The following is a 25,949-nucleotide window of genomic DNA, read 5'->3' on the forward strand; positions in this document are numbered from 1 at the left end:
ACTCCAAGGGCAAAAAGAGAGGGGGGGGCACATAAATTTAGGCGCAAAACGGTGATAATCAGCAGCTACAGGGTAAACACATATTGTAGTGTAAATCCCTGGGTTATATAGCGCTGTGGTGTGTGCTGGCATACTCCTTCTCTGTCTCCCCAAAAGCCTTAGTGGGGTCCTGTCCTCAGTCAGAGCATTCCCAGAGTGTGTGAGGTGTGTCGGTACGTCAGTGTCGACATGTTTGATGAGGAAGGGTATGTGGAGGCGGAGCAGGTTGGATGGATGTGGTGTCGACACCGCAGGTGTCGACACAAGGTTGGATGAATATGTGGAAGATGTTAAATGACAATGTAACCTCTTTACATAAGAGGTTGGATAAAGCTGAAGCCGTGGGACAGTCAGGGTCTCACCCAGTGCCTGATCCCACAGGGCAGGGGCCGTCAGGGTCTCTCAAGCGTCCACTATCTAAGTTAGTCGACACGGATGTCGACACGGAGTCTGACTCCAGTGTCGACGACGATGAGACTAAATTGCAGCCTAAAATGACTAAAGCCATCCGATACATGATTATAGCAATGAAAGATGTATTGCACATTGCTGAGGAAATCCCTGTCCCTGACAAGAGGATTAATATGTTTGGGGAGAAAAAACAAGAGGTTACTTTCCCCCCTTCACACGAATTAAACGAATTATGTGAAAAAGCCTGGGAATCCCCGGAAAAGAAGGTCATAATTCCCAGGAGGCTACTTATGGCGTATCCTTTCCCGCAAACGGACAGGTTACGCTGGGAAGCCCCTCCCAGGGTTGACAAGGCGTTGACACGCTTATCCAAGAAGGTGGCCCTATTGTCTCCGGATACGGCCGCACTCAAGGATCCTGCAGATAGAAAGCAGGAATCAATCCTGAAAGCTGTGTACACACATTCAGGTACTATCCTGAGGCCTGCCATTGCGTCGGCATGGATGTGCAGCGCAGTTGCAGCATGGACTGATTCTCTGTCGGAGGAGTTAGACACCATGGACAGAAATAATATCTTATTGACCCTGGGGCATATAAAAGACGCGGTCCTGTATATGCGGGATGCTCAGAGGGACATTTGTTCTCTCAGCTCTAAAGTAAATGCAATGTCCATCTCTGCCAGAAGGGTCCTATGGACTAGGCAGTGGACAGGGGATGCTGATTCGAAAAGACATATGGAGGTTTTACCATATAAAGGTGAGGAATTATTTGGGGACAGTCTCTTAGACCTCATTTCGACGGCGACTGATGGGAAGTCAAAATTCTTGCCGTATGTTTCCTCACAGCCTAAGAAAGCACCGTATTATCAAATGCAGTCCTTTCGTCCCCCAAGGAGCAAAAAGGTCAGAGGAGCATCTTTCCTTGCCAGAGGTAAGGGAAAAGGAAAAAAACTGCATCAGGCAGCCAGTGCCCAGGAGCAGAAGTCCTCCCCGGCCTCCTCTAAATCTACCGCATGACGCTGGGGCGCCACAGGCGGAGCCAGGAGCGGTGGGGGCGCGTCTCAAGAATTTCATCAACCAGTGGGTGTGTTCACGGGTGGATCCTTGGACGATACAGATTGTGTCTCAGGGATACAAGCTGGAATTCGAAGAGACGCCTCCTCAACGCTTCCTAAAATCTGCCTTGCCGGCCTCCCCCATGGAGAGGGAAGTAGTGCTGGTGGCAATACACAAACTATATCTCCAGCAGGTGGGGGTGAAGGTTCCCCTACTTCAGCAGGGAAGGGGTTACTACTTCACAATGTTTGTGGTACCGAAACTGGACGGTTCGGTCAGGCCCATTTTGAATTTAAAGTCCCTGAACATTTATCTAAAGAAATTCAAATTCAAAATGGAATCGCTCAGAGCGGTCATTGCAAGCCTGGAGGAGGGGGATTACATGGTGTCCCTGGACATCAAGGATGCTTACTTGCATATCGCCATTTTTCCTCCTCATCAGGAGTACCTCAGGTTTGTGGTACAGGACTGTCATTACCAATTCCAGACGTTGCCGTTTGGCCTGTCCACGGCACCGAGAATATTTACCAAGGTGATGGTGGAGATGATGATACTCCTTCGGAAGAAAGGAGTTACAATTATCCCATACTTGGACGATCTCCTCATAAAGGCGAGGTCCAGAGAGCAGTTGCTGATCAATGTGGCACACTCTCAGGAAGTGTTGAGACAGCACGGCTGGATCCTGAATATTCCAAAGTCGCAGCTGATTCCTTCGACACGTCTGCCCTTCCAGGACATGATTCTGGACACAGACCAGAAGAAGGTGTTTCTCCCGGAGGAGAAGGCTCAGGAGCTCGTGACTCTGGTCAGAGGCCTCCTAAAACCGAAAAAGGTATTGGTGCATCACTGCACACAAGTCCTGGGAAAGATGGTGGCGTCATACGAAGCCATTCCCTTTGGCAGGTTCCATGTGAGGATCTTTCAGTGGGATCTGCTTGGACAAGTGGTCCGGATCGCATCTTCAGATGCACCGGCTGATCACCCTGTCCCCCAGGGCCAGGGTGTCTCTTCTGTGGTGGCTGCAGAGTGCTCATCTCCTCGAGGGTCGCAGGTTCGGCATACAGGACTGGGTCCTGGTGACCACGGATGCAAGCCTCCGAGGGTGGGGGGCAGTCACTCAGAGAAAAAACTTCCAAGGACTGTGGTCAAGTCAAGAGGCTTGTCTGCACATCAATTTCCTGGAACTAAGGGCAATATACAATGCCCTGACTCAAGCGGAGCCGCTGCTCCGGGAAAAAACAGTGCTGATTCAGTCAGACAACATCACTGCGGTCGCTCATGTAAATCGCCAGGGCGGCACAAGAAGCAGGGTGGCAATGGCGGAAGCCACCAGGATTCTTCGTTGGGCGGAGAATCACGTACAAGCACTGTCAGCAGTGTTCATTCCGGGAGTGGACAACTGGGAAGCAGACTTCCTCAGCAGACACGACCTACACCCGGGAGAGTGGGGACTTCATCCAGAAGTCTTCTCGCAGATTGTAAATTGATGGGAACTGCCACAGGTGGACATGATGGCGTCCCGTCTCAACAAAAAGCTGAAAAGGTATTGCGCCAGGTCAAGGGACCCTCAGGCAATAGCTGTGGACGCTCTGGTGACACCGTGGGTGTTCCAGTCAGTCTACGTGTTCCCTCCTCTACCTCTCATACCCAAGGTGCTGAGGGTAATAAGGAAAAGAGGAGTAAGAACAATACTCATTGTTCCGGATTGGCCAAGAAGAACTTGGTACCCAGAACTGCAAGAGTTGCTATCAGAGGACCCGTGGCCTCTGCCTCTCAGACAGGACCTGTTGCAACAGGGCCCCTGTCTGTTCCAAGACTTACCGCAGCTGCGTTTGACGGCATGGCGGTTGAACGCCGGATCCTAGCGGAAAAGGGAATTCCGGAGGAAGTGATCCCTACGCTAATAAAGGCTAGGAAGGACGTGACAGCAAAACATTATCACCGAATATGGCGAAAATATGTTGCTTGGTGTGAGGCCAGGAAGGCCCCTACAGAGGAATTTCAGCTTGGGCGATTCCTACACTTCCTGCAGGCAGGTGTGACTATGGGCCTTAAACTAGGATCCATAAAGGTCCAGATTTCGGCCCTATCCATTTTCTTTCAAAAAGAACTGGCTTCACTGCCTGAGGTTCAGACATTTGTTAAAGGAGTGCTGCATATTCAGCCCCCTTTTGTGCCACCAGTGGCACCGTGGGATCTCAATGTAGTTTTGGATTTTGTGAAATCTCACTGGTTTGAGCCACTTAAGACAGTGGAGCTCAAGTATCTCACTTGGAAAGTGGTCATGCTGTTGGCCTTGGCTTCGGCTAGGCGTGTGTCAGAATTGGCGGCTTTGTCATGTAAAAGCCCCTACCTGATTTTCCATGGAGATAGGGCAGAATTGAGGACCCGTCCGCAGTTTCTGCCGAAGGTGGTGTCATCTTTTCACCTGAACCAACCTATTGTGGTACCTGCGGCTACTCGTGACCTGGAGGACTCCAAGTTACTCGATGTAGTCCGGGCTTTGAAGATTTATGTTTCTAGAACGGCTGGAGTCAGAAAGACTGATTCGCTGTTCATACTGTATGCACCCAACAAGCTGGGTGCGCCTGCTTCAAAGCAAACTATTGCTCACTGGATCTGTAACACGATTCAGCAAGCTCATTCTGCGGCAGGATTGCCGCATCCAAGATCAGTAAAGGCCCATTCCACAAGGAAGGTGGGCTCTTCTTGGGCGGCTGCCCGAGGGGTCTCGGCATTACAACTTTGCCGAGCAGCTACTTGGTCGGGTTCAAACACTTTTGTTAAGTTCTACAAGTTTGATACCCTGGCTAAGGAGGACCTTGAGTTTGCTCATTCGGTGCTGCAGAGTCATCCGCACTCTTCCGCCCGTTTGGGAGCTTTGGTATAATCCCCATGGTCCTTACGGAGTCCCCAGCATCCACTTAGGACGTTAGAGAAAATAAGATTTTACTCACCGGTAAATCTATTTCTCGTAGTCCGTAGTGGATGCTGGGCGCCCGTCCCAAGTGCGGACTTTCTGCAATACGTGTATATAGTTATTGCGTAATACAGGGTTTTGGTTATGAGCCATCTGTTCAGTTAGGCTCAGTTATGTTCATACTGTTAACTGGGTAAGTTATCACAAGTTGTACGGTGTGATTGGTGTGGCTGGAATGAATCTTACCCTGGGTTCCAAATCCTTTCCTTATTATGTCAGCTCTTCCGGGAACAGTTTCCTTAACTGAGGTCTGGTGGAGGGGCATAGAGGGAGGAGCCAGTGCACACCAGATATAGTACTAAATCTTTCTTAAAGTGCCCAGTCTCCTGCGGAGCCCGTCTATTCCCCATGGTCCTTACGGAGTCCCCAGCATCCACTACGGACTACGAGAAATAGATTTACCGGTGAGTAAAATCTTATTTTTTAAATGTTAAAACACTTGTAACAGTCACACACTTAGAACAAACAGACTAGCTAAGTCTCCATGCTGGATCACATCCTGTATACACTGTTGTATATCAGTACCAGACCATGTGATCAGTCACCTGGATCTACCTCCCATAAACTCAAATAACAAAAGCTAACAATACAATACAAAAACAAGTAACACCGTGGGGTATATTTACTAAGGTCCCGATTTTGACCGAGATGCCGTTTTTTCTTCAAAGTGTCATCTCGGGAATTTACTAAGCAAAAATCTCGGCAGTGATGAGGGCATTCATAATATTTTGGAAGTTCTAGGAAAAAATTACGAATCAATACACCATCGGTCAAATACGCCTGCAATTTGGTAGAAATCGGTCATTTACTAAAAAGTGCAAATCACAAACACTGCCGACAATAGCCAAACACTGCCGTGCTGAAATACAATTCATGAAAAAGTGCTAAAAAAAACCAGACCTGCTTTTTTTCCCCGTGATTGGATAGGCATGTACGGATCCATGAGACCCGTGCATGTTTTTCAGTGGGAAGGGGTGTGAAAGTGTTTATTTTCTTTAAAAAAAATGCGTGGGGTCCCCCCTCCTATGCCAAACCAGCCTCGGGCTCTTTAAGCCGGTCCTGGTTGAAAAAATATGGGTAAAAAATTGTCAGGGGTTCCCCCATATTTAATTAACCAGCACCGGGCTCTGCGCCTGGTCCTGGTTCCAAAAATACGGGGGACAAAAAGCATATGGGTCCCCCGTATTTTTGAAACCAGCACCGGGCTCCACTAGCTGGACAGATAATGCCACAGCCGGGGGTCACTTTTATACAGCGCCCTGCGGCCGTGGCATTAAATACCCAACTAGTCACCCCTGGCCGGGGTACCCTGGAGGAGTGGGAACCCCTTAAATCAAGGGGTCCCCCCCCCCTCCAGCCACCCAAGGGCCAGGGGTGAAGCCCGAGGCTGTCCCCCCATCCTAGGGCTGCGGATGGGGGGCTGATAGCCTTTGTTAAAAGTGTTGAATATTGGCCCTCATTCCGAGTCGTTCGCTCGGTAAAATTCTTTGCATCGCAGCGTTTTTCTGCTTAGTGCGCATGCGCAATGTCCGCACTGCGACTGCGCCAAGTAAATTTGCTATGAAGGTAGTATTTTTACTCACGGCTTTTTCTTCGCTCCGGCGATCGTAGTGTGATTGACAGGAAATGGGTGTTTCTGGGCGGAAACAGGCCGTTTTATGGGCGTGTGGGAAAAAACGCTACCGTTTCCGGAAAAAACGCGGGAGTGGCTGGAGAAACGGAGGAGTGTCTGGACGAACGCTGGGTGTGTTTGTGACGTCAAACCAGGAACGACAAGCACTGAATTGATCGCAGATGCCGGGTAAGTCTGAAGCTACTCTGAAACTGCTAAAAAGTTTGCAATATTGCGAATACATCGTTCGCAATTTTAAGAAGCTAAGATTCACTCCCAGTAGGCGGCGGCTTAGCGTGAGCAACTCTGCTAAAATCGCCTTGCGAGCGAACAACTCGGAATGACCTCCATTGTTTTTAGTAGCAGTACTACAAGGCCCAGCAAGCCTCCCCCGCAAGCTGGTACTTGGAGAACCACAAGTACCAGCATGCAGCGGAAAACCGGGCCCGCTGGTACCTGTAGTACTACTACTAAAAAAATACCCCAATAAAGACATAAGACACACACCTTGACAGTAAAACTTTAATACATACATCCACACCACCATATACACATACTTACCTATGTACCCACGCAGGTCGGTCCTCTTCTCCATGTAGAATCCATGGTGTACCTGTTGAAAAAATTATACTCACAAAATCCAGTGTAGATCCTCTTTAAATCCATTTGTAATCCTGGTACTTGGCAAAATAACAAACCGGACACCCGACCTCGCACTGAAAGGGGCCCCATGTTTTCACATGGGACCCCTTTCCCCGAATGCCAGGAACCCCCTCTGACTTATGTCTAAGAAGGTTCCATCAGCCAATCAGGGAGCGCCACGTTGTGGCACCCTCCTGATTGGCTGTGTGCTCCTGTAGTGTATCACAGGCAGCACACGGCAGTGTTACAATGTAGCGCCTATGAGCTCCATTGTAACCAATGGTGGGAACTTTGAGCTCAGCGGTGAGGTTACTCTCGGTCAACCGCTGAGCTCAAAGAAAATAAACACTTTCCCACCCCTTCCCACTGAAAAACATGCACGGATCTCATTGATCCGTGCATGCCTATCCAATCACGGGGGAAAAAAGCAGGTCTGTTTTTTTTTAGCACTTTTTCACGAATTGTATTTCAGCACGGCAGTGTTTGGCTATTGTCGGCAGTGTTTGTGATTTGCACTTTTTAGTAAATGACCGATTTCTACCAAATTGCAGGCGTATTTGACCGATGGTGTATTGATTCGTAATTTTTTCCTAGAACTTCCAAAATATTACGAATGCCCTCATCACTGCCGAGATTTTTGCTTAGTAAATTCCCGAGATGACACTTTGAAGAAAAAACGGCATCTCGGTCAAAATCGGGACCTTAGTAAATATACCCCACGGTGTTACTTGTTTTTGTATTGTATTGTTAGCTTTTGTTATTTGAGTTTATGGGAGGTAGTGATGAACGGGTTCGGTTCCTCGGAATCCGAACCCGCCCGAACTTCACCCTTTTTTGCACGGGTCCGAGCAGACTCGGATCCTCCCGCCTTGCTCGGTTAACCCGAGCGCGCCCGAACGTCATCATCCCGCTGTCGGATTCTCGCGAGACTCGGATTCTATATAAGGAGCCGCGCGTCGCCGCCATTTTCACACGTGCATTGAGATTGATAGGGAGAGGACGTGGCTGGCGTCCTCTCCGTTATAGTAGAACTATAGTAGAACTTAGTTAGTTATAAATTGTGGGGAGGATTGGGGACGGGGAGCAGCTGTTAGGGAGTGCAGGGTTTTGAGTTTAATTAATCCGTTGTTTCTCTGCCTGAAAAAAAACGCTCCACCATATCTGTGCTCACTCAGTGTGCTGCACTGCTGCATGATATATCTGTGCTGAGTGCACTGCTCACACTGCCTAATTGTGGGGACTGGGGAGCAGTTATAGCAGGAGTACAGTGCACAGTTTTGCTGACAGTGACCACCAGTCCAGTATACGTTGTCTGCCTGAAAAACACTGTGGTGTTTTTTTTTTCCTTTCTTCATGCTAGTTTGTTTAGCAGTCTGCTGACAGTGTCCACCAGGTCCGTTATACAGTATATTATATATATAATTAAGCACTAAGCAGCAGTACGGTAGGCCACGGCTGTACCTACCTCTGTGTCGACTCGTCACTCGTCGTCCATAAGTATAAGTAATACTATCCATCCATCTACATTATACCTGTGGTGTTTTTTTTTCTTTCTTCATACTAGTTTAGCAGTCTGCTGACACTGTCCACCAGTATATTATATAAGTATATTATATAAGTATATTATATTTATATATAAGCACTAAGCAGCAGTACGGTAGGCCACGGCTGTACCTACCTCTGTGTCGACTCGTCACTCGTCGTCCATAAGTATAAGTAATACTATCCATCCATCTACATTATACCTGTGGTTTTTTTTTTCTTTCTTCATACTAGTTTAGCAGTCTGCTGACACTGTCCACCAGGTCCGTTATACAGTATATTATATTTATATATAAGCACTAAGCAGCAGTATGGTAGGCCACGGCTGTACCTACCTCTGTGTCGACTCGTCACTCGTCGTCCATAAGTATAAGTAATACTATCCATCCATCTACATTATACCTGTGGTGTTTTTTTTTTTTCTTCATACTAGTTTAACATTGTTATGTGGTTTTTTGGTTTTAGGTTCTATTACTAATCGATAGATTCCCTATGCCAATTATGGGTGTATTGTAGACTTGGGTCTCTAGTTTATGGTGAACCTATAAACAATGAACCCATATTAATTAGGTCCACGATAAATTATTATAGCATGTCTGTCCATGTTAAATGCATAATATGGGTATTTTCCTATGTTTTAAATCTTATACTGTGGGAAAGAGGAGTATATTTAAAAATCTCCACAAAATAGATTTTAGTTATATATGATTCACAGTCTGTTTTGAATTTTCAATTTTTACTTTTTTTATAACTCTATACATTGTAGAAATCTTGATGCTAAACTCTATATAGCCTGTTTATGATAATATGGGTATAAATCATTGGATGGTTGATTTAAGCAGTAAACATCTATTTTAAGTGAGATGGTTTATTTAATATAATTTACCTGTGATGTAGAGGATGTCTTATAGTGTGTGTCGGCTGTGTGATAAAACAGTTCCTATATAGGTTGTTATTAAAGATGTTTTAATACTGTGTAGGTTTCTAGGATCAACATTTATAAGGTTGCTGTTAGCAACTACAGGTACGAATGGATCCTGAAAGTGAAAGGGTTAATGAACAGAAGGACCTTATTAAGATGCTGATTGATGTCTCACTGAGGATAAAAGCAGTGAATAGGAAGGGGAACACATTCTTCTGAGGAAACAGCCTTAGACATACGGCTGAGAAACGCGTCAAGAGTGCCCCTTGCGTGTGTGTCTACCTAATTGTGAAAACAGCATACGAGTTCCCCCCTGTCGGCAAGACACCTGGCAAAAGTTGGGAACTGTGAATACAGCGCGCAGTCGCTGACAGACACCGCCGGAGCCAATTATCCCGACAGACTGCACCACCGCAAGCATTCTGTGGTACTGTGTTGGGAGAGGCGGTCCGCGAGAGTCCTGGTGCAGGAGAAGCAGCTGTGTGCTGCCTAAGAGACTGACGGACGCCCGGCGGGAGCAGTAGCCGATACGAACAGGGGTGAGAACAGCCGTGTATGCGGCCTCCATTCATTGAATAAGAACTCACGAATGAACTGTGGAGCATGCTTATATAAATAGGAGCCCTACTGTACATAATTACCTTTATCATCAGACGGGGACGCCCGTCAGAACGGCAATTATACAGCTCTAAAAACCGCTGTATTAAGAACAGTAGTCATTTTATCTCCTTAAATCATACACTGCATGCTCCAAATCTGAGGTGTTGGATGGATTATTGTCCCAGCGGGAGGAGATATACATTTTAGATTCTTGGTGAACATATCTCTCCGGATATGTCTGGGACTGTGAACATTTAACCCTTCCAACTACGTGTATATGAGGCTGCTCAAAGGAGTGGAATATCAAAAAGGACTAAAACACTGAGTGGATGAGTATATGACATCTAACACAACTGTTTAATTTGATGTAGAGTGTGTCAATTTAATGCAAGTGTACCCACTGTGTTTAAACTGTTTCACTAATAGGTACCACTGGGAAATAGTTATGGTCCGTAATATGTTTTGATGTTTAAACCTTTAGATCAGTATTGATTAGTGATCATAAGTGAATAGTGATTTTATAAAAAAAAAAAAATTTTTTTTTTTTAAATCAAATAATAAAAAACTCCTTTATTGTGGACAGCGCTTTCAATCCCTTTTTTTTTTTTCATACTAGTTTAGCAGTCTGCTGACACTGTCCACCAGGTCCGTTATACAGTATATTATATTTATATATAAGCACTAAGCAGCAGTACGGTAGGCCACGGCTGTACCTACCTCTGTGACGACTCGTCACTCGTCGTCCATAAGTATAAGTAATACTATCCATCCATCTACATTATACCTGTGGGTTTTTTTTTCTTTCTTCATACTAGTTTAGCAGTCTGCTGACACTGTCCACCAGGTCCGTTATACAGTATATTATATTTATATATAAGCACTAAGCAGCAGTATGGTAGGCCACTGCTGTACCTACCTCTGTGTCGACTCGTCACTCGTCGTCCATAAGTATAAGTAATACTATCCATCCATCTACATTATACCTGTGGTGTTTTTTTTTCTTTCTTCATACTAGTTTAGCAGTCTGCTGACACTGTCCACCAGGTCCGTTATACAGTATATTATATTTATATATAAGCACTAAGCAGCAGTACGGTAGGCCACGGCTGTACCTACCTCTGTGTCGACTCGTCACTCGTCGTCCATAAGTATAAGTAATACTATCCATCCATCTACATTGTATACCTGTGGTGGCTTTTACTTGTGCGCAAAATATGGAGAACAAAAATGTGGAGGTTAAAAAAATAGGGAAAGATCAAGATCCACTTCCACCTCGTGCTGAAGCTGCTGCCACTAGTCATGGCCGAGACGATGAAATGCCATCAACGTCGTCTGCCAAGGCCGATGCCCAATGTCATAGTACAAAGCATGTAAAATCCAAAGCACAAAAGATCAGTAAAAAAATGACCCAAAACTCCAAATTAAAAGCGTCTGAGGAGAAGCGTAAACTTGCCAATATGCCATTTACGACACGGAGTGGCAAGGAACGGCTGAGGCCCTGGCCTATGTTCATGGCTAGTGGTTCAGCTTCACATGAGGATGGAAGCACTCATCCTCTCGCTAGAAAAAAGAAAAGACTTGCGGCAAAAGCACAGCAAAGAACTGTGCGTTCTTCGAAATCCCAAATCCCAAAGGAGAGTCCAATTGTGTCGGTTGCGATGCCTGACCTTCCCAACACTGGACGGGAAGAGCTTGCACCTTCCACCATTTGCACGCCCCCTGCAAGTGTTGAAAGGAGCACCGGCAGTCCAGTTCCTGATAGTGAAATTGAAGATGTCAGTGTTGAAGTACACCAGGATGAGGATATGGGTGTTGCTGGCGCTGGGGAGGAAATTGACAAGGAGGATTCTGATGGTGAGGTGGTTTGTTTAAGTCAGGCACCCGGGGAGACACCTGTTGTCCGTGGGAGGAATATGGCCATTGACATGCCTGGTGAACATACCCAAAAAAATCAGCTCTTCAGTGTGGAAGTATTTCAACAGAAATGCGGACAACAGGTGTCAAGCCGTGTGTTGCCTTTGTCAAGCTGTAATAAGTAGGGGTAAGGACGTTAACCACCTCGGAACATCCTCCCTTATACGTCACCTGCAGCGCATTCATAATAAGTCAGTGACAAGTTCAAAAACTTTGGGCGAGAGCGGAAGCAGTCCACTGACCAGTAAATCCCGTCCTCTTGTAACCAAGCTCGCGCAAACCACACCACCAACTCCCTCAGTGTCAATTTCCTCCTTACCCAGGAAAGCCAATAGTCCTGCAGGCCATGTCACTGGCAAGTCTGACGAGTCCTCTCCTGCCTGGGATTCCTCCGATGCATCCTTGAGTGTAACGCCTACTGCTGCTGGCGCTGCTGTTGTTGCTGCTGGGAGTCGATCGTCATCCCAGAGGGGAAGTCGGAAGACCACTTGTACTACTTCCAGTAAGCAATTGACTGTCCAACAGTCCTTTGCGAGGAAGATGAAATATCACAGCAGTCATCCTGCTGCAAAGCAGATAACTGAGGCCTTGACAACTATGTTGGTGTTAGACGTGCGTCCGGTATCCGCCGTTAGTTCACAGGGAACTAGACAATTTATTGAGGCAGTGTGCCCCCGTTACCAAATACCATCTAGGTTCCACTTCTCTAGGCAGGCGATACCGAGAATGTACACGGACGTCAGAAAAAGACTCACCAGTGTCCTAAAAAATGCAGTTGTACCCAATCTCCACTTAACCACGGACATGTGGACAAGTGGAGCAGGGCAGACTCAGGACTACATGACTGTGACAGCCCACTGGGTAGATGTATTGCCTCCCGCTGCAAGAACAGCAGCGGCGGCACCAGTAGCAGGATCTCGCAAACGCCAACTCGTTCCTAGGCAGGCTACGCTTTGTATCACCGCTTTCCAGAATACGCACACAGCTGAAAACCTCTTACGGCAACTGAGGAAGATCATCGCAGAATGGCTTACCCCAATTGGACTCTCCTGGGGATTTGTGACATCGGACAACGCCAGCAATATTGTGCGCGCATTACATCTGGGCAAATTCCAGCACGTTCCATGTTTTGCACATACCTTGAATTTGGTGGTGCAGAATTATTTAAAAAACGACAGGGGCGTGCAAGAGATGCTGTCGTTGGCCAGAAGAATTGCGGGCCACTTTCGGCGTGCAGGCACCGCGTACAGAAGACTGGAGCACCACCAAAAAAACCTGAACCTGCCCTGCCATCATCTGAAGCAAGAGGTGGTAACGAGGTGGAATTCAACCCTCTATATGCTTCAGAGGATGGAGGAGCAGCAAAAGGCCATTCAAGCCTATACATCTGCCCACGATATAGGCAAAGGAGGTGGAATGCACCTGTCTCAAGCGCAGTGGAGAATGATTTCAACGTTGTGCAAGGTTCTGCTGCCCTTTGAACTTGCCACACGTGAAGTCAGTTCAGACACTGCCAGCCTGAGTCAGGTCATTCCCCTTATCAGGCTTTTGCAGAAGAAGCTGGAGGCATTGAAGGAGGAGCTAAAACAGAGCGATTCCGCTAGGCATGTGGGACTTGTGGATGGAGCCCTTCATTTGCTTAACCAGGATTCACGGGTGGTCAATCTGTTGAAATCAGAGCACTACATTTTGGCCACCGTGCTCGATCCTAGATTTAAAACCTACGTTGGATCTCTCTTTCCGGCAGACACAAGTCTGCAGGGGTTCAAAGAACTGCTGGTGAGAAAATTGTCAAGTCAAGCGGAACGCGACCTGTCAACATCTCTTCCTTCACATTCTCCCGCAACTGGGGGTGCGAGGAAAAGGCTACGAATTCCGAGCCCACCCGCTGGCGGTGATGCAGGGCAGTCTGGAGCGACTGCTGATGCTGACATCTGGTCCGGACTGAAGTACCTGCCAACGATTACTGACATGTCGTCTACTGTCACTGCATATGATTCTCTCACCATTGAAAGAATGGTGGAGGATTATATGAGTGACCGCATCCAAGTAGGCACGTCAGACAGTCCGTACGTATACTGGCAGGGAAAAGAGGCAATTTGGAGGCCCTTGCACAAACTAGCTTTATTCTACCTAAGTTGCCCTCCCTCCAGTGTGTACTCCGAAAGAGTGTTTAGTGCCGCCGCTCACCTTGTCAGCAATCGGCGTACGAGGCTACTTCCAGAAAATGTGGAGAAGATGATGTTCATTAAAATGAATTATAATCAATTACTCCTTGGAGACATTCACCAGCAGCAATTGCCTCCAGAAAGTACACGGGGATCTGAGATGGTGGATTCCAGTGGGGACGAATTAATAATCTGTGAGGAGGGGGATGTACACAGTGAAAGGGGTGATGAATCGGACGATGATGATGAGGTGGACATCTTGCCTCTGTAGAGCCAGTTTGTGCAAGGAGAGATTGATTGCTTCTTTTTTGGTGGGGGCCCAAACCAACCAGTCACAGTCGTGTGGCAGACCCTGTCGCTGAAATGATGGGTTGGTTAAAGTGTGCATGTCCTGTTTATACAACATAAGGGTGGGTGGGAGGGCCCAAGGACAATTCCATCTTGCACCTCTTTTTTCTTTTTTTCTTCTTTGCGTCATGTGCTGTTTGGGGAGTATTTTTTGGAAGGGCCATCCTGCCTGACACTGCAGTGCCACTCCTAGATGGGCTAGGTGTTTGTGTCGGCCACTAGGGTCGCTTAGCTTACTCACATAGCTACCTCATTGCGCCTCTTTTTTTTCTTCTTTGCGTCATGTGCTGTTTGGGGAGTAGTTTTTGGAAGGGCCATCCTGCGTGACACTGCAGTGCCACTCCTAGATGGGCCAGGTGTTTGTGTCGGCCACTAGGGTCGCTTAGCTTAGCCATCCAGCGACCTTGGTGCAAATTTTAGGACTAAAAATAATATTGTGAGGTGTGAGGTGTTCAGAATAGACTGAAAATGAGTGGAAATTATGGTTATTGAGGTTAATAATACTATGGGATCAAAATGACCCCCAAATTCTATGATTTAAGCTGTTTTTTAGGTTTTTTTGAAAAAAACACCCGAATCCAAAACACACCCGAATCCGACAAAAAAAAATCGGTGAGGTTTTGCCAAAACGCGTTCGAACCCAAAACACGGCCACGGAACCGAACCCAAAACCAAAACACAAAACCCGAAAAATTTCAGGTGCACATCCCTAGGGAGGTAGATCCAGGTGACTGATCACATGGTCTGGTACTGATATACAACAGTGTATACAGGATGTGATCCAGCATGGAGACTTAGCTAGTCTGTTTGTTCTAAGTGTGTGACTGTTACAAGTGTTTTAACATTTAAAAAATAAGATTTTACTCACCGGTAAATCTATTTCTCGTAGTCCGTAGTGGATGCTGGGGACTCCGTAAGGACCATGGGGAATAGACGGGCTCCGCAGGAGACTGGGCACTTTAAGAAAGATTTAGTACTATATCTGGTGTGCACTGGCTCCTCCCTCTATGCCCCTCCACCAGACCTCAGTTAAGGAAACTGTGCCCGGAAGAGCTGACATAATAAGGAAAGGATTTGGAACCCAGGGTAAGATTCATTCCAGCCACACCAATCACACCGTACAACTTGTGATAAACTTACCCAGTTAACAGTATGAACATAACTGAGCCTAACTGAACAGATTGCTCATAACCAAAACCCTGTATTACGCAATAACTATATACACGTATTGCAGAAAGTCCGCACTTGGGACGGGCGCCCAGCATCCACTACGGACTACAAGAAATAGATTTACCGGTGAGTAAAATCTTATTTTCTCTAACGTCCTAAGTGGATGCTGGGGACTCCGTAAGGACCATGGGGATTATACCAAAGCTCCCAAACGGGCGGGAGAGTGCGGATGACTCTGCAGCACCGAATGAGCAAACTCAAGGTCCTCCTTAGCCAGGGTATCAAACTTGTAGAACTTAGCAAAAGTGTTTGAACCCGACCAAGTAGCTGCTCGGCAAAGTTGTAATGCCGAGACCCCTCGGGCAGCCGCCCAAGAAGAGCCCACCTTCCTTGTGGAATGGGCCTTTACTGATCTTGGATGCGGCAATCCTGCCGCAGAATGAGCTTGCTGAATCGTGTTACAGATCCAGCGAGCAATAGTTTGCTTTGAAGCAGGCGCACCCAGCTTGTTGGGTGCATACAGTATGAACAGCGAATCAGTCTTTCTGACTCCAGCCATTCTAGAAACATAAATCTTCAAAGCCCGGACTACATCGAGTAACTTGGAGTCCTCCAGGTCACGAGTAGCCGCAGGTACCACAATAGGTTGGTTCAGGTGAAAAGATGACACCACCTTCGGCAGAAACTGCGGACGGGTCCTCAATTCTGCCCTATCTCCATGGAAAATCAGGTAGGGGCTTTTACATGACAAAGCCGCCAATTCTGACACACGCCTAGCCGAAGCCAAGGCCAACAGCATGACCACTTTCCAAGTGAGATACTTGAGCTCCACTGTCTTAAGTGGCTCAAACCAGTGAGATTTCAGGAAATCCAAAACTACATTGAGATCCCACGGTGCCACTGGTGGCACAAAAGGGGGCTGAATATGCAGCACTCCTTTAACAAATGTCTGAACCTCAGGCAGTGAAGCCAGTTCTTTTTGAAAGAAAATGGATAGGGCCGAAATCTGGACCTTTATGGATCCTAGTTTAAGGCCAATAGTCACACCTGCCTGCAGGAAGTGTAGGAATCGCCCAAGCTGAAATTCCTCTGTAGGGGCCTTCCTGGCCTCACACCAAGCAACATATTTTTGCCATATTCGGTGATAATGTTTTGCTGTCACGTCCTTCCTAGCCTTTATTAGCGTAGGGATCACTTCCTCCGGAATTCCCTTTTCCGCTAGGATCCGGCGTTCAACCGCCATGCCATCAAACGCAGCCGCGGTAAGTCTTGGAACAGACAGGGGCCCTGTTGCAACAGGTCCTGTCTGAGAGGCAGAGGCCACGGGTCCTCTGATAGCAACTCTTGCAGTTCTGGGTACCAAGTTCTTCTTGGCCAATCCGGAACAATGAGTATTGTTCTTACTCCTCTTTTCCTTATGACCCTCAGCACCTTGGGTATGAGAGGTAGAGAAGGGAACACGTAGACTTACTGGAACACCCACGGTGTCACCAGAGCATCCACAGCTATTGCCTGAGGGTCCCTTGACCTGGCGCAATACCTTTTCAGCTTTTTGTTGAGACGGGACGCCATCATGTCCACCTGTGGCAGTTCCCATCAATTTACAATCTGCGAGAAGACTTCTGGATGAAGTCCCCACTCTCCCGGGTGTAGGTCGTGTCTGCTGAGGAAGTCTGCTTCCCAGTTGTCCACTCCCGGAATGAACACTGCTGACAGTGCTTGTACGTGATTCTCCGCCCAAACGAAGAATCCTGGTGGCTTCCGCCATTGCCACCCTGCTTCTTGTGCCGCCCTGGCGATTTACATGAGCGACCGCAGTGATGTTGTCTGACTGAATCAGCACTGGTTTTTCCCGGAGCAGCGGCTCCGCTTGAGTCAGGGCATTGTATATTGCCCTTAGTTCCAGGAAATTGATGTGCAGACAAGCCTCTTGACTTGACCACAGTCCTTGGAAGTTTTTTCCCTGAGTGACTGCCCCCCACCCTCGGAGGCTTGCATCCGTGGTCACCAGGACCCAGTCCTGTATGCCGAACCTGCGACCCTCGAGAAGATGAGCACTCTGCAGCCACCACAGAAGAGACACCCTGGCCCTGGGGGACAGGGTGATCAGCCGGTTCATCTGAAGATGCGATCCGGACCACTTGTCCAGCAGATCCCACTGAAAGATCCTCGCATGGAACCTGCCGAAGGGAATGGCTTTGTATGACGCCACCATCTTTCCCAGGACTCGTGTGCAGTGATGCACCGATACCTTTTTCGGTTTTAGGAGGCCTCTGACCAGAGTCACGAGCTCCTGAGCCTTCTCCTCCGGGAGAAACACCTTCTTCTGGTCTGTGTCCAGAATCATGTCCAGGAAGGGCAGACGTGTCGAAGGAATCAGCTGCGACTTTGGAATATTCAGGATCCAGCCGTGCTGTCTCAACACTTCCTGAGAGTGTGCCACATTGATCAGCAACTGCTCTCTGGACCTCGCCTTTATGAGGAGATCGTCCAAGTATGGGATAATTGTAACTCCTTTCTTCCGAAGGAGTATCATCATCTCCGCCATCACCTTGGTAAATATTCTCGGTGCCGTGGACAGGCCAAACGGCAACGTCTGGAATTGGTAATGACAGTCCTGTACCACAAACCTGAGGTACTCCTGATGAGGAGGAAAAATGGCGATATGCAAGTAAGCATCCTTGATGTCCAGGGACACCATGTAATCCCCCTCCTCCAGGCTTGCAATGACCGCTCTGAGCGATTCCATTTTGAATTTGAATTTCTTTAGATAAATGTTCAGGGACTTTAAATTCAAAATGGGCCTGACCGAACCGTCCGGTTTCGGTACCACAAACATTGTGGAGTAGTAACCCCTTCCCTGCTGAAGTAGGGGAACCTTCACCACCACCTGCTGGAGATATAGTTTGTGTATTGCCGCCAGCACTACTTCCCTCTCCATGGGGGAGGCCGGCAAGGCAGATTTTAGGAAGCGTTGAGGAGGCGTCTCTTCGAATTCCAGCTTGTATCCCTGAGACACAATCTGTATCGCCCAAGGATCCACCCGTGAACACACCCACTGGTTAATGAAATTCTTGAGACGCGCCCCCACCGCTCCTAGCTCCGCCTGTGGCGCCCCAGCATCATGCGGTAGATTTAGAGGAGGCCGGGGAGGACTTCTGCTCCTGGGCACTGGCTGCCTGATGCAGTTTTTTCCTTTTCCCTTACCTCTGGCAAGGAAAGATGATCCTCTGACCTTTTTGCTCCTTGGGGGATGAAAGGACTGCATTTGATAATACGGTGCTTTCTTAGGCTGTGAGGAAACATACGGCAAGAATTTTGACTTCCCATCAGTCATCGTCGAAATGAGGTCTGAGAGACCGTCCCCAAATAATTCCTCACCCTTATATGGTAAAACCTCCATATGTCTTTTCGAATCAGCATCCCCTGTCCACTGCCTAGTCCATAGGACCCTTCTGGCAGAGATGGACATTGCATTTACTTTAGAGCTGAGAGAACAAATGTCCCTCTGAGCATCCCGCATATACAGGACCGCGTCTTTTATATGCCCCAGGGTCAATAAGATATTATTTCTGTCCATGGTGTCTAACTCCTCCGACAGAGAATCAGTCCATGCTGCAACTGCGCTGCACATCCATGCCGACGCAATGGCAGGCCTCAGGATAGTACCTGAATGTGTATACACAGCTTTCAGGATTGATTCCTGCTTTCTATCTGCAGGATCCTTGAGTGCGGCCGTATCCGGAGACGATAGGGCCACCTTCTTGGATAAGCGTGTCAACGCCTTGTCAACCCTGGGAGGGGCTTCCCAGCGTAACCTGTCCGTTGGCGGGAAAGGATACGCCATAAGTAGCCTCCTGGGAATTATGACCTTCTTTTCCGGGGATTCCCAGGCTTTTTCACATAATTCGTTTAATTCGTGTGAAGGGGGGAAAGTAACCTCTTGTTTTTTCTCCCCAAACATATTAATCCTCTTGTCAGGGACAGGGATTTCCTCAGCAATGTGCAATACATCTTTCATTGCTATAATCATGTATCGGATGGCTTTAGTCATTTTAGGCTGCAATTTAGTCTCATCGTCGTCGACACTGGAGTCAGACTCCGTGTCGACATCCGTGTCGACTAACTTAGATAGTGGACGCTTGAGAGACCCTGACGGCCCCTGCCCTGTGGGATCAGGCACTGGGTGAGACCCTGACTGTCCCACGGCTTCAGCTTTATCCAACCTCTTATGTAAAGAGGTTACATTGTCATTTAACATCTTCCACATATCCATCCAACCTTGTGTCGACACCTGCGGTGTCGACACCACATCCATCCAACCTGCTCCGCCTCCACATACCCTTCCTCATCAAACATGTCGACACTGACGTACCGACACACCTCACACACTCTGGGAATGCTCTGACTGAGGACAGGACCCCACTAAGGCTTTTGGGGAGACAGAGAAGGAGTATGCCAGCACACACCACAGCGCTATATAACCCAGGGATTTACACTACAATATGTGTTTACCCTGTAGCTGCTGATTATCACCGTTTTGCGCCTAAATTTATGTGCCCCCCCTCTCTTTTTGCCCTTGGAGTACCTGGATACTGCAGGGGAGAGCCCAGGGAGCTTGCTTCCAACGGAACTGTGAAGTAAAATGGCGCTGGTGTGCTGAGGAAGAAGGCCCCGCCCCCTCAGCGGCGGGCTTCTGTCCCGCTTTAATCTGTGTAAAAAATAGCGGGGTTATCCCTATATACAGTCTAGGACTGTATATATGGGTATTTTTGCCACCAAAGGTATCTTATTGCTGCCCAGGGCGCCCCCCCCCCCCCCCCCCCCCCAGCGCCCTGCACCATACAGTGACCGAAGTGTGTAAGTGTGCTGGGGAGCAATGGCGCACAGCTACGGTGCTGTGCGCTACCTTAGTGAAGACCGGAGTCTTCGTGCCGCCGATTTCGAAGTCTTCTTGCTTCTCCTGGACTTCAGTGCTTCTGGCTCTGTGAGGGGGACAGCGGCGCGGCTCCGGGAACGGACCGCCAGTGTTCGATCCCTCTGGAGCTAATGGTGTCCAGTAGCCTAGAAGCGCAACCCGGCTGCATGCAGGCATGTTTGCTTCTCTCCCCTCAGTCCCTCGTAGCAGTGAGTCTGTTGCCAGCAGAGCTCACTGAAAATAAAAAACCTAACAAATATCTTTCTTTTTCTAGCAGGCTCAGGAGAGCCCACTAGGTGCCTCTGCTCTGGCCGGACACAGATTCTAACTGAGGTCTGGAGGAGGGGCATAGAGGGAGGAGCCAGTGCACACCAGATATAGTACTAAATCTTTCTTAAAGTGCCCAGTCTCCTGCGGAGCCCGTCTATTCCCCATGGTCCTTACGGAGTCCCCAGCATCCACTTAGGACGTTAGAGAAAACATAATTGCCAAGCAGGCAGCCAGGTAGTCGCTGCAGGGAGGCACGATGGTGGGATGGTGCAGTTGGGATGGCGCACCTTGTTATACAATGCTGGCATTGTAAAGGGGAGGTGTACGGTGATTCAGTGCAATTCAAGGGGACGGGGAGGGGGCGTGGCGCAATTCAGCTCAAATCATGTCTTTCGCTGCTGTGGCTGCCCACTCAACTTGGGAAGTATGATTTTAAAAAGCATAGTTAAGAGTTATACTGGAGATAGAAGGTAATAGAAGCACGTCCTGTGTAGGGTGTAGTATGAGTGGCCGGCGGCCAGGATCCCGGGGGCCAGCATAACCAGCGCTGCGATCCCGACCGCTGGCTACGATCGCCACTTTGCGTGCGCCATGCTATTTATTCTCCCTCCAGGGGGGTCGTGGTCCCCCAAGAGGGAGAATATGTGTCGGAACGCCTGCGGTCGGGATCCTAGAGCCAGTATGCTAGTTGCTGGGATCCCGGCCGGCGGCATACTGAAGACCACCCCCTGCCTGATATTATGGCTACAGGAGGACAGACTACAACTCCCTCCTGTGAGCTCCGTTACCCTCATTCTCATACATCTGCTTTCTACATGACCTGGATTCTCCTTATTGAACTATTACCATAGATAAGAGCTTAGCTGAATTATCCCAGCTTGTTGCTATGATTCTAATGTCATTAAGTAGTATGTCCTCTCTGTTATTCATCTATGTTACCATGCTGCTCACCTGTATTCAGGGCCATCGTGAACAGACAGGGTGTGGTCAAATCCAAAAAGTATGGCTCTGCAGAGGGTGGAGTAGGTGCCCCTAGTGGTGCCAGAGAGGGGCGGAGGGGATACAGATTACCCGGGCACGGACATGCCAGAGGGCCCAGGCCAGAGCACACCAGTAGCCATATTTTTTGGAGTGGGGGGCGGGGGATTTTCTTTTCTTTATTATAAATCAGTGGACAGGCGGGTGTGCAGGCATCGGGTCGGGCCACCAGGAGGGGGGTGTATGTGTGTATCACCTGGCTGTTTGTCCCTTGTCGTGGACATCCCTCACAGTCACTTCCTGTCACTGAACCGCTGCTAGGATCTCACGAGATGATGATGATGTCAATCTCTACAGCTGACTCTGGACGGCCTCTTCAGAATCAGTAGGCTCCGAGAGGCGGGCAGGGACTGGGAGGGGCAGGCATGCAGCTGGCTAGGCGTGGCCCATGGGTTTAAGAAGTGGCGCAGCCCATCTCAGTGGTAAGAATCAGCAGCAGGGCGGGTCATCTTGTCGGGAGTTAGTCTGTTAAACTGCGACACTGTGAGTTGAAAACTGTGACTGTGAGTAACAGATACTGCACTGTGGTGCTACAGGAAGCTGCTAACAATTTATAAATCTCCTATATATTAGCCCAAGTCTGTGACTCTGTGCCTGCCCGTAATGCTGGGCGGAGTCACAGATGTGGGCTAAGCTACTGACGTCACACACCCTTCTCCCCCCGGACCCACGCCGAAGATGTGAGGGCGGGAGGCGACGCTCTGTCTGAAGCCGAGCGCCTGTCACTCTCGCTCCCCGCCTGAGCCCCGGCGCCTCTCTCCTGCCGTCTGCCCAGCGAGGAGAGAGGCAACCCTCCGTCCGGACCTCCAGGTACAGCGGGTCCCCGGCTGCCTTGGGGAAGGGGGGAAGGAAAGATGTGCCTGGCGCCCAGGGGGGAAGATGTGCCTGCCGAGGGGGAAGATCTGCCTGGCGGGGGGGACACACATGTGCCTGGCTGGGGGGACACACATGTGCCTGGCTGGGGGGACACACATGTGCCTGGCTGGGGGGGGGGGAGATGTGCCAGGAGAGGGGGGGGGGGATATACTGTACATGTGCCTGGCTGGGGGGGGCCATGTGCCTGGCTGGGGGGGGCCATGTGCCTGGCTGGGGGGGGACATGTGCCTGGCTGGGCGGGCGGGGGAAATGTGAGGCAGAGCGTCTCACGCGGGAGCAGGGACACCCCACAGTTACCCTGACACTGCACCTGGGTGGCCTGCGGACCTGCTGCTGCTAATGGACAACCACCCCCAGCGCCTCCTTACCCCCTACCCCACCTGTGGCACCCCCACACTCGCCCATCCACCACCTTCCACCATCCGCTGCACCACCACCCCACCCCCACATTCCGCGCCTCCAGACCCCCCAGCCTCTACAGACACCCTCCCCCATCCACCGTCAACCCCCACAGCCGCACATCCCCCACACGCAACGCCTCCTCACCCCATACCGCACCTGCAGCACACCCGCAGCCACCCATCCACCACTCGCACTACCCTCGGACCCTTCCACCATCCGCCGCACCTGCCACTCCCCCACACGCAGCGCCTCCAGACCCTCTACACCACCCACGCACCCCACTCCGCTGCCCATCCCTCATCCACAGAACATCCCATCCGCACACCCCCATCCGCAGGAGACCCACAACATCTACAGACATCCTCCCCCATCCGCAGTCATTCCCAGCAACCAACCCCACCCGCACCACCTCCTGACCTCCTACCCCACTGCACCCACCCCTCAACCACCCGCAGCGCCTCCAGACCCCCTCCCCCATCTGCCACACTCCCGCACCTGCTCCTCCCCCACATGCATCGCTTCTGGACCCCCTACCACACCTCAGCGCACTCACCCCTTCCCCACCGGCACCACCTTCTGACAGCCTGCCCCACTGCACCCGCCCCTCCACCACCCGCAGCACCTCCCAACACCCTCCCCCATGTGCTGCACCTGCCCCTCCCCCAGACACGGCGCACTCGCCCCTTCCCCACCTGCAGCGCCTCCGGAACCCCCTCCCCCATCCGCCAGATCCCCGTACCTGCCCCTACCCGCCGCACCTGCCCATTCACCACCTGTAGCGCCTTTGGACTCTTCCACCATCCGCCGCACCACCACCCCTGCCTCACATGCGGACCCTCCAGACCCCCTACACCAGCCACGGCCCCACTGCCCTGCCCCTCCCTCAACCACAGACCCTCCCAACCACAGCCCCCCCCATCCACCCCCCCCTCCACAGCCTCTACAGACACCCTCCCCCATCCACCGTCAACCCCCGCAACCGCCCCTCCCTCACCCGCAGCACATCCTGACCCCTACCCCACCCGCTGCCCAACTGCACCCGTCCCTCAACCACCTGCACCGCCTCTGGACCCCCTCCCCCATCTGCTGCACCCCGCACCTGCCCCTCCCCAACGCACATCTCTTCCGGACCCCTACCCCACCCGCAGCGCACTCGCCCCTTCCCCACCCGCAGCACCTCCAGACCCCCTACCCCACCCACACTGCCCCACTCGCACGGCCCCATTGCACCCGCTCCTCCACTACCCGCTGCTCCTCCCGACCCCATCTGCCAAACCCCCCTACCCCACGCGCGTCACTTCCGGTCCCCCTACCCCACCCGCGGCGCACTCGCCCCTTCACCACCTGCAGCGCCTCCGGAACCCCCTCACCCATCCCCCAGATCCTCGTACCTGCCCCTACCCTACCCGCGGCACCCCCCGCTCTCCCCCCACCCATACCTCCTCCGGATCCCACTCCCCAGCACATCCCCACCCGCAGCGCCTCACGACCCCATCCGCGTTCTCCCCCACACCCGCTGCATTCTGTACAGTGTGCCCTGCAGGCGCTGTTCACACTGTCGCAAGGGACTACGCCCCCTTCACCATCCAACGCCCTTTCATTGTGCAATATTTAACCACTCACAAAACTAGGAATGCAGGTAATACTTCATATAATACATATATTGAACGGCATACAGTGGTTAAGGGGGCGTAGCACCTTACAACGGTGTGAAGAGCGCCCGTAGGGCGCGATGAAGCACCTGGTTTTTATTAAAAGGGATTATGTACTTGGTTTGTCTATTTTTGACCCACAAGTATTTTTTAATAGATTTTTAAAAAGAATATTTTTTCTTCACTCTGCTTAGGGGAATGTACCCATGCTTCAACAGTTTTACCCAGGATACACTTCTGCAAAACCACTCCAGTATTGGACCAGTTAACCCCACTATACCATGGACGTCCTACTTGTGATGTGGACCTGAACCACCGCCATCACTCTTTCAGGTGAGATGTATTGGCCAAAACTCCATCTTGTCTGAGTAACTTGTGTATATGCGCAGTGTTGCTGGGACCTTTTGTTCTTTCCCAGGGTGGAGGAAACACTCTCAAATTACCTCCTTATTCTCTTCCGCAGGTCTTGTGGAGTATCCTTCCCGATTTGCAGGAACCAGCCTGGATTTGAAGGGACCAGACAGTTCCCCTGCTGTACCATGGGCGACCTACTTGTGATGTGGACCTGAACCTCCGTCATGTTGCAGACACTCCCCCCTCAGGTGATATGTATTGCCCAAAACTCCCTCTTGTCTAAGTAAGCCAGGCATGTCCCAACTGCGGCCCTCCGGCATTTGCAAAACTGCACATCCAATCATGCCCTGACACAGCAATGCTTACGCTGTGTCAGGGAATGTTTGGATGTGTAGTTTCTCATGTGCCGGAGGGTTGCATTTGGGACAAAGGCTGATGTAACCTGCTTGTGTCAAAGTGTTGCTTGTACCTTGTCTTTTCCTAGAAGGGTGACACTATTTCCAATACCTGGAACCTCATACTATTCTCTTCCACAGGTCGTGCGGAGCATCCCTCCCGATTTGCAGGAAACAGCATGGATGAAAAGGGACATGACAGTTCCCCTGCTGTACCATGGGCGACCTAACACAATACCACTGCATCTCTGAAATACTATATTTTACATTGTATTTGCTATTAATTTAAAGAAAAACACACAAAACTTCTCATTTTAAAAATTTATTGAAGAAATATAATTGTATTTAATTTTGGATTAAAAAATAAAATGTAATAAAACAAAAAAAGTAGTGTTTGTTCTTCTTTACATTCTTTTCTTGTGTAGATATCTGTGGGAAAAAATAAGATTTTACTCACCGGTAAATCTATTTCTCGTAGTCCGTAGTGGATGCTGGGGACTCCGTAAGGACCATGGGGAATAGCGGCTCTGCAGGAGACTGGGCACATCTAAGAAAGCTTTAGGACTACCTGGTGTGCACTGGCTCCTCCCCCTATGACCCTCCTCCAGACCTCAGTTAGGATACCGTGCCCGGAAGAGCTG

At 49.9% G+C, this 25,949-nt stretch overlaps 1 long non-coding RNA gene across 1 annotated transcript in view; it reads left to right on the forward strand.

Annotated features, from left to right (window-relative positions):
- Positions 1-25,653, forward strand: part of LOC134929454 (uncharacterized) — a 65,722-nt gene extending 40,069 nt beyond the window's left edge. The window contains exons 2-4 of the long non-coding RNA XR_010178569.1: positions 24,754-24,892; positions 25,023-25,161; positions 25,450-25,653. This is a non-coding gene — a long non-coding RNA (uncharacterized LOC134929454). The remainder of the gene's footprint in view (positions 1-24,753; positions 24,893-25,022; positions 25,162-25,449) is intronic.
- The last annotated feature ends 296 nt before the right edge of the window (positions 25,654-25,949 follow it).

This window comes from Pseudophryne corroboree, chromosome 5 (assembly GCF_028390025.1).
Source record: "Pseudophryne corroboree isolate aPseCor3 chromosome 5, aPseCor3.hap2, whole genome shotgun sequence".
In the NCBI taxonomy this organism is placed as follows: domain Eukaryota; kingdom Metazoa; phylum Chordata; class Amphibia; order Anura; family Myobatrachidae; genus Pseudophryne; species Pseudophryne corroboree.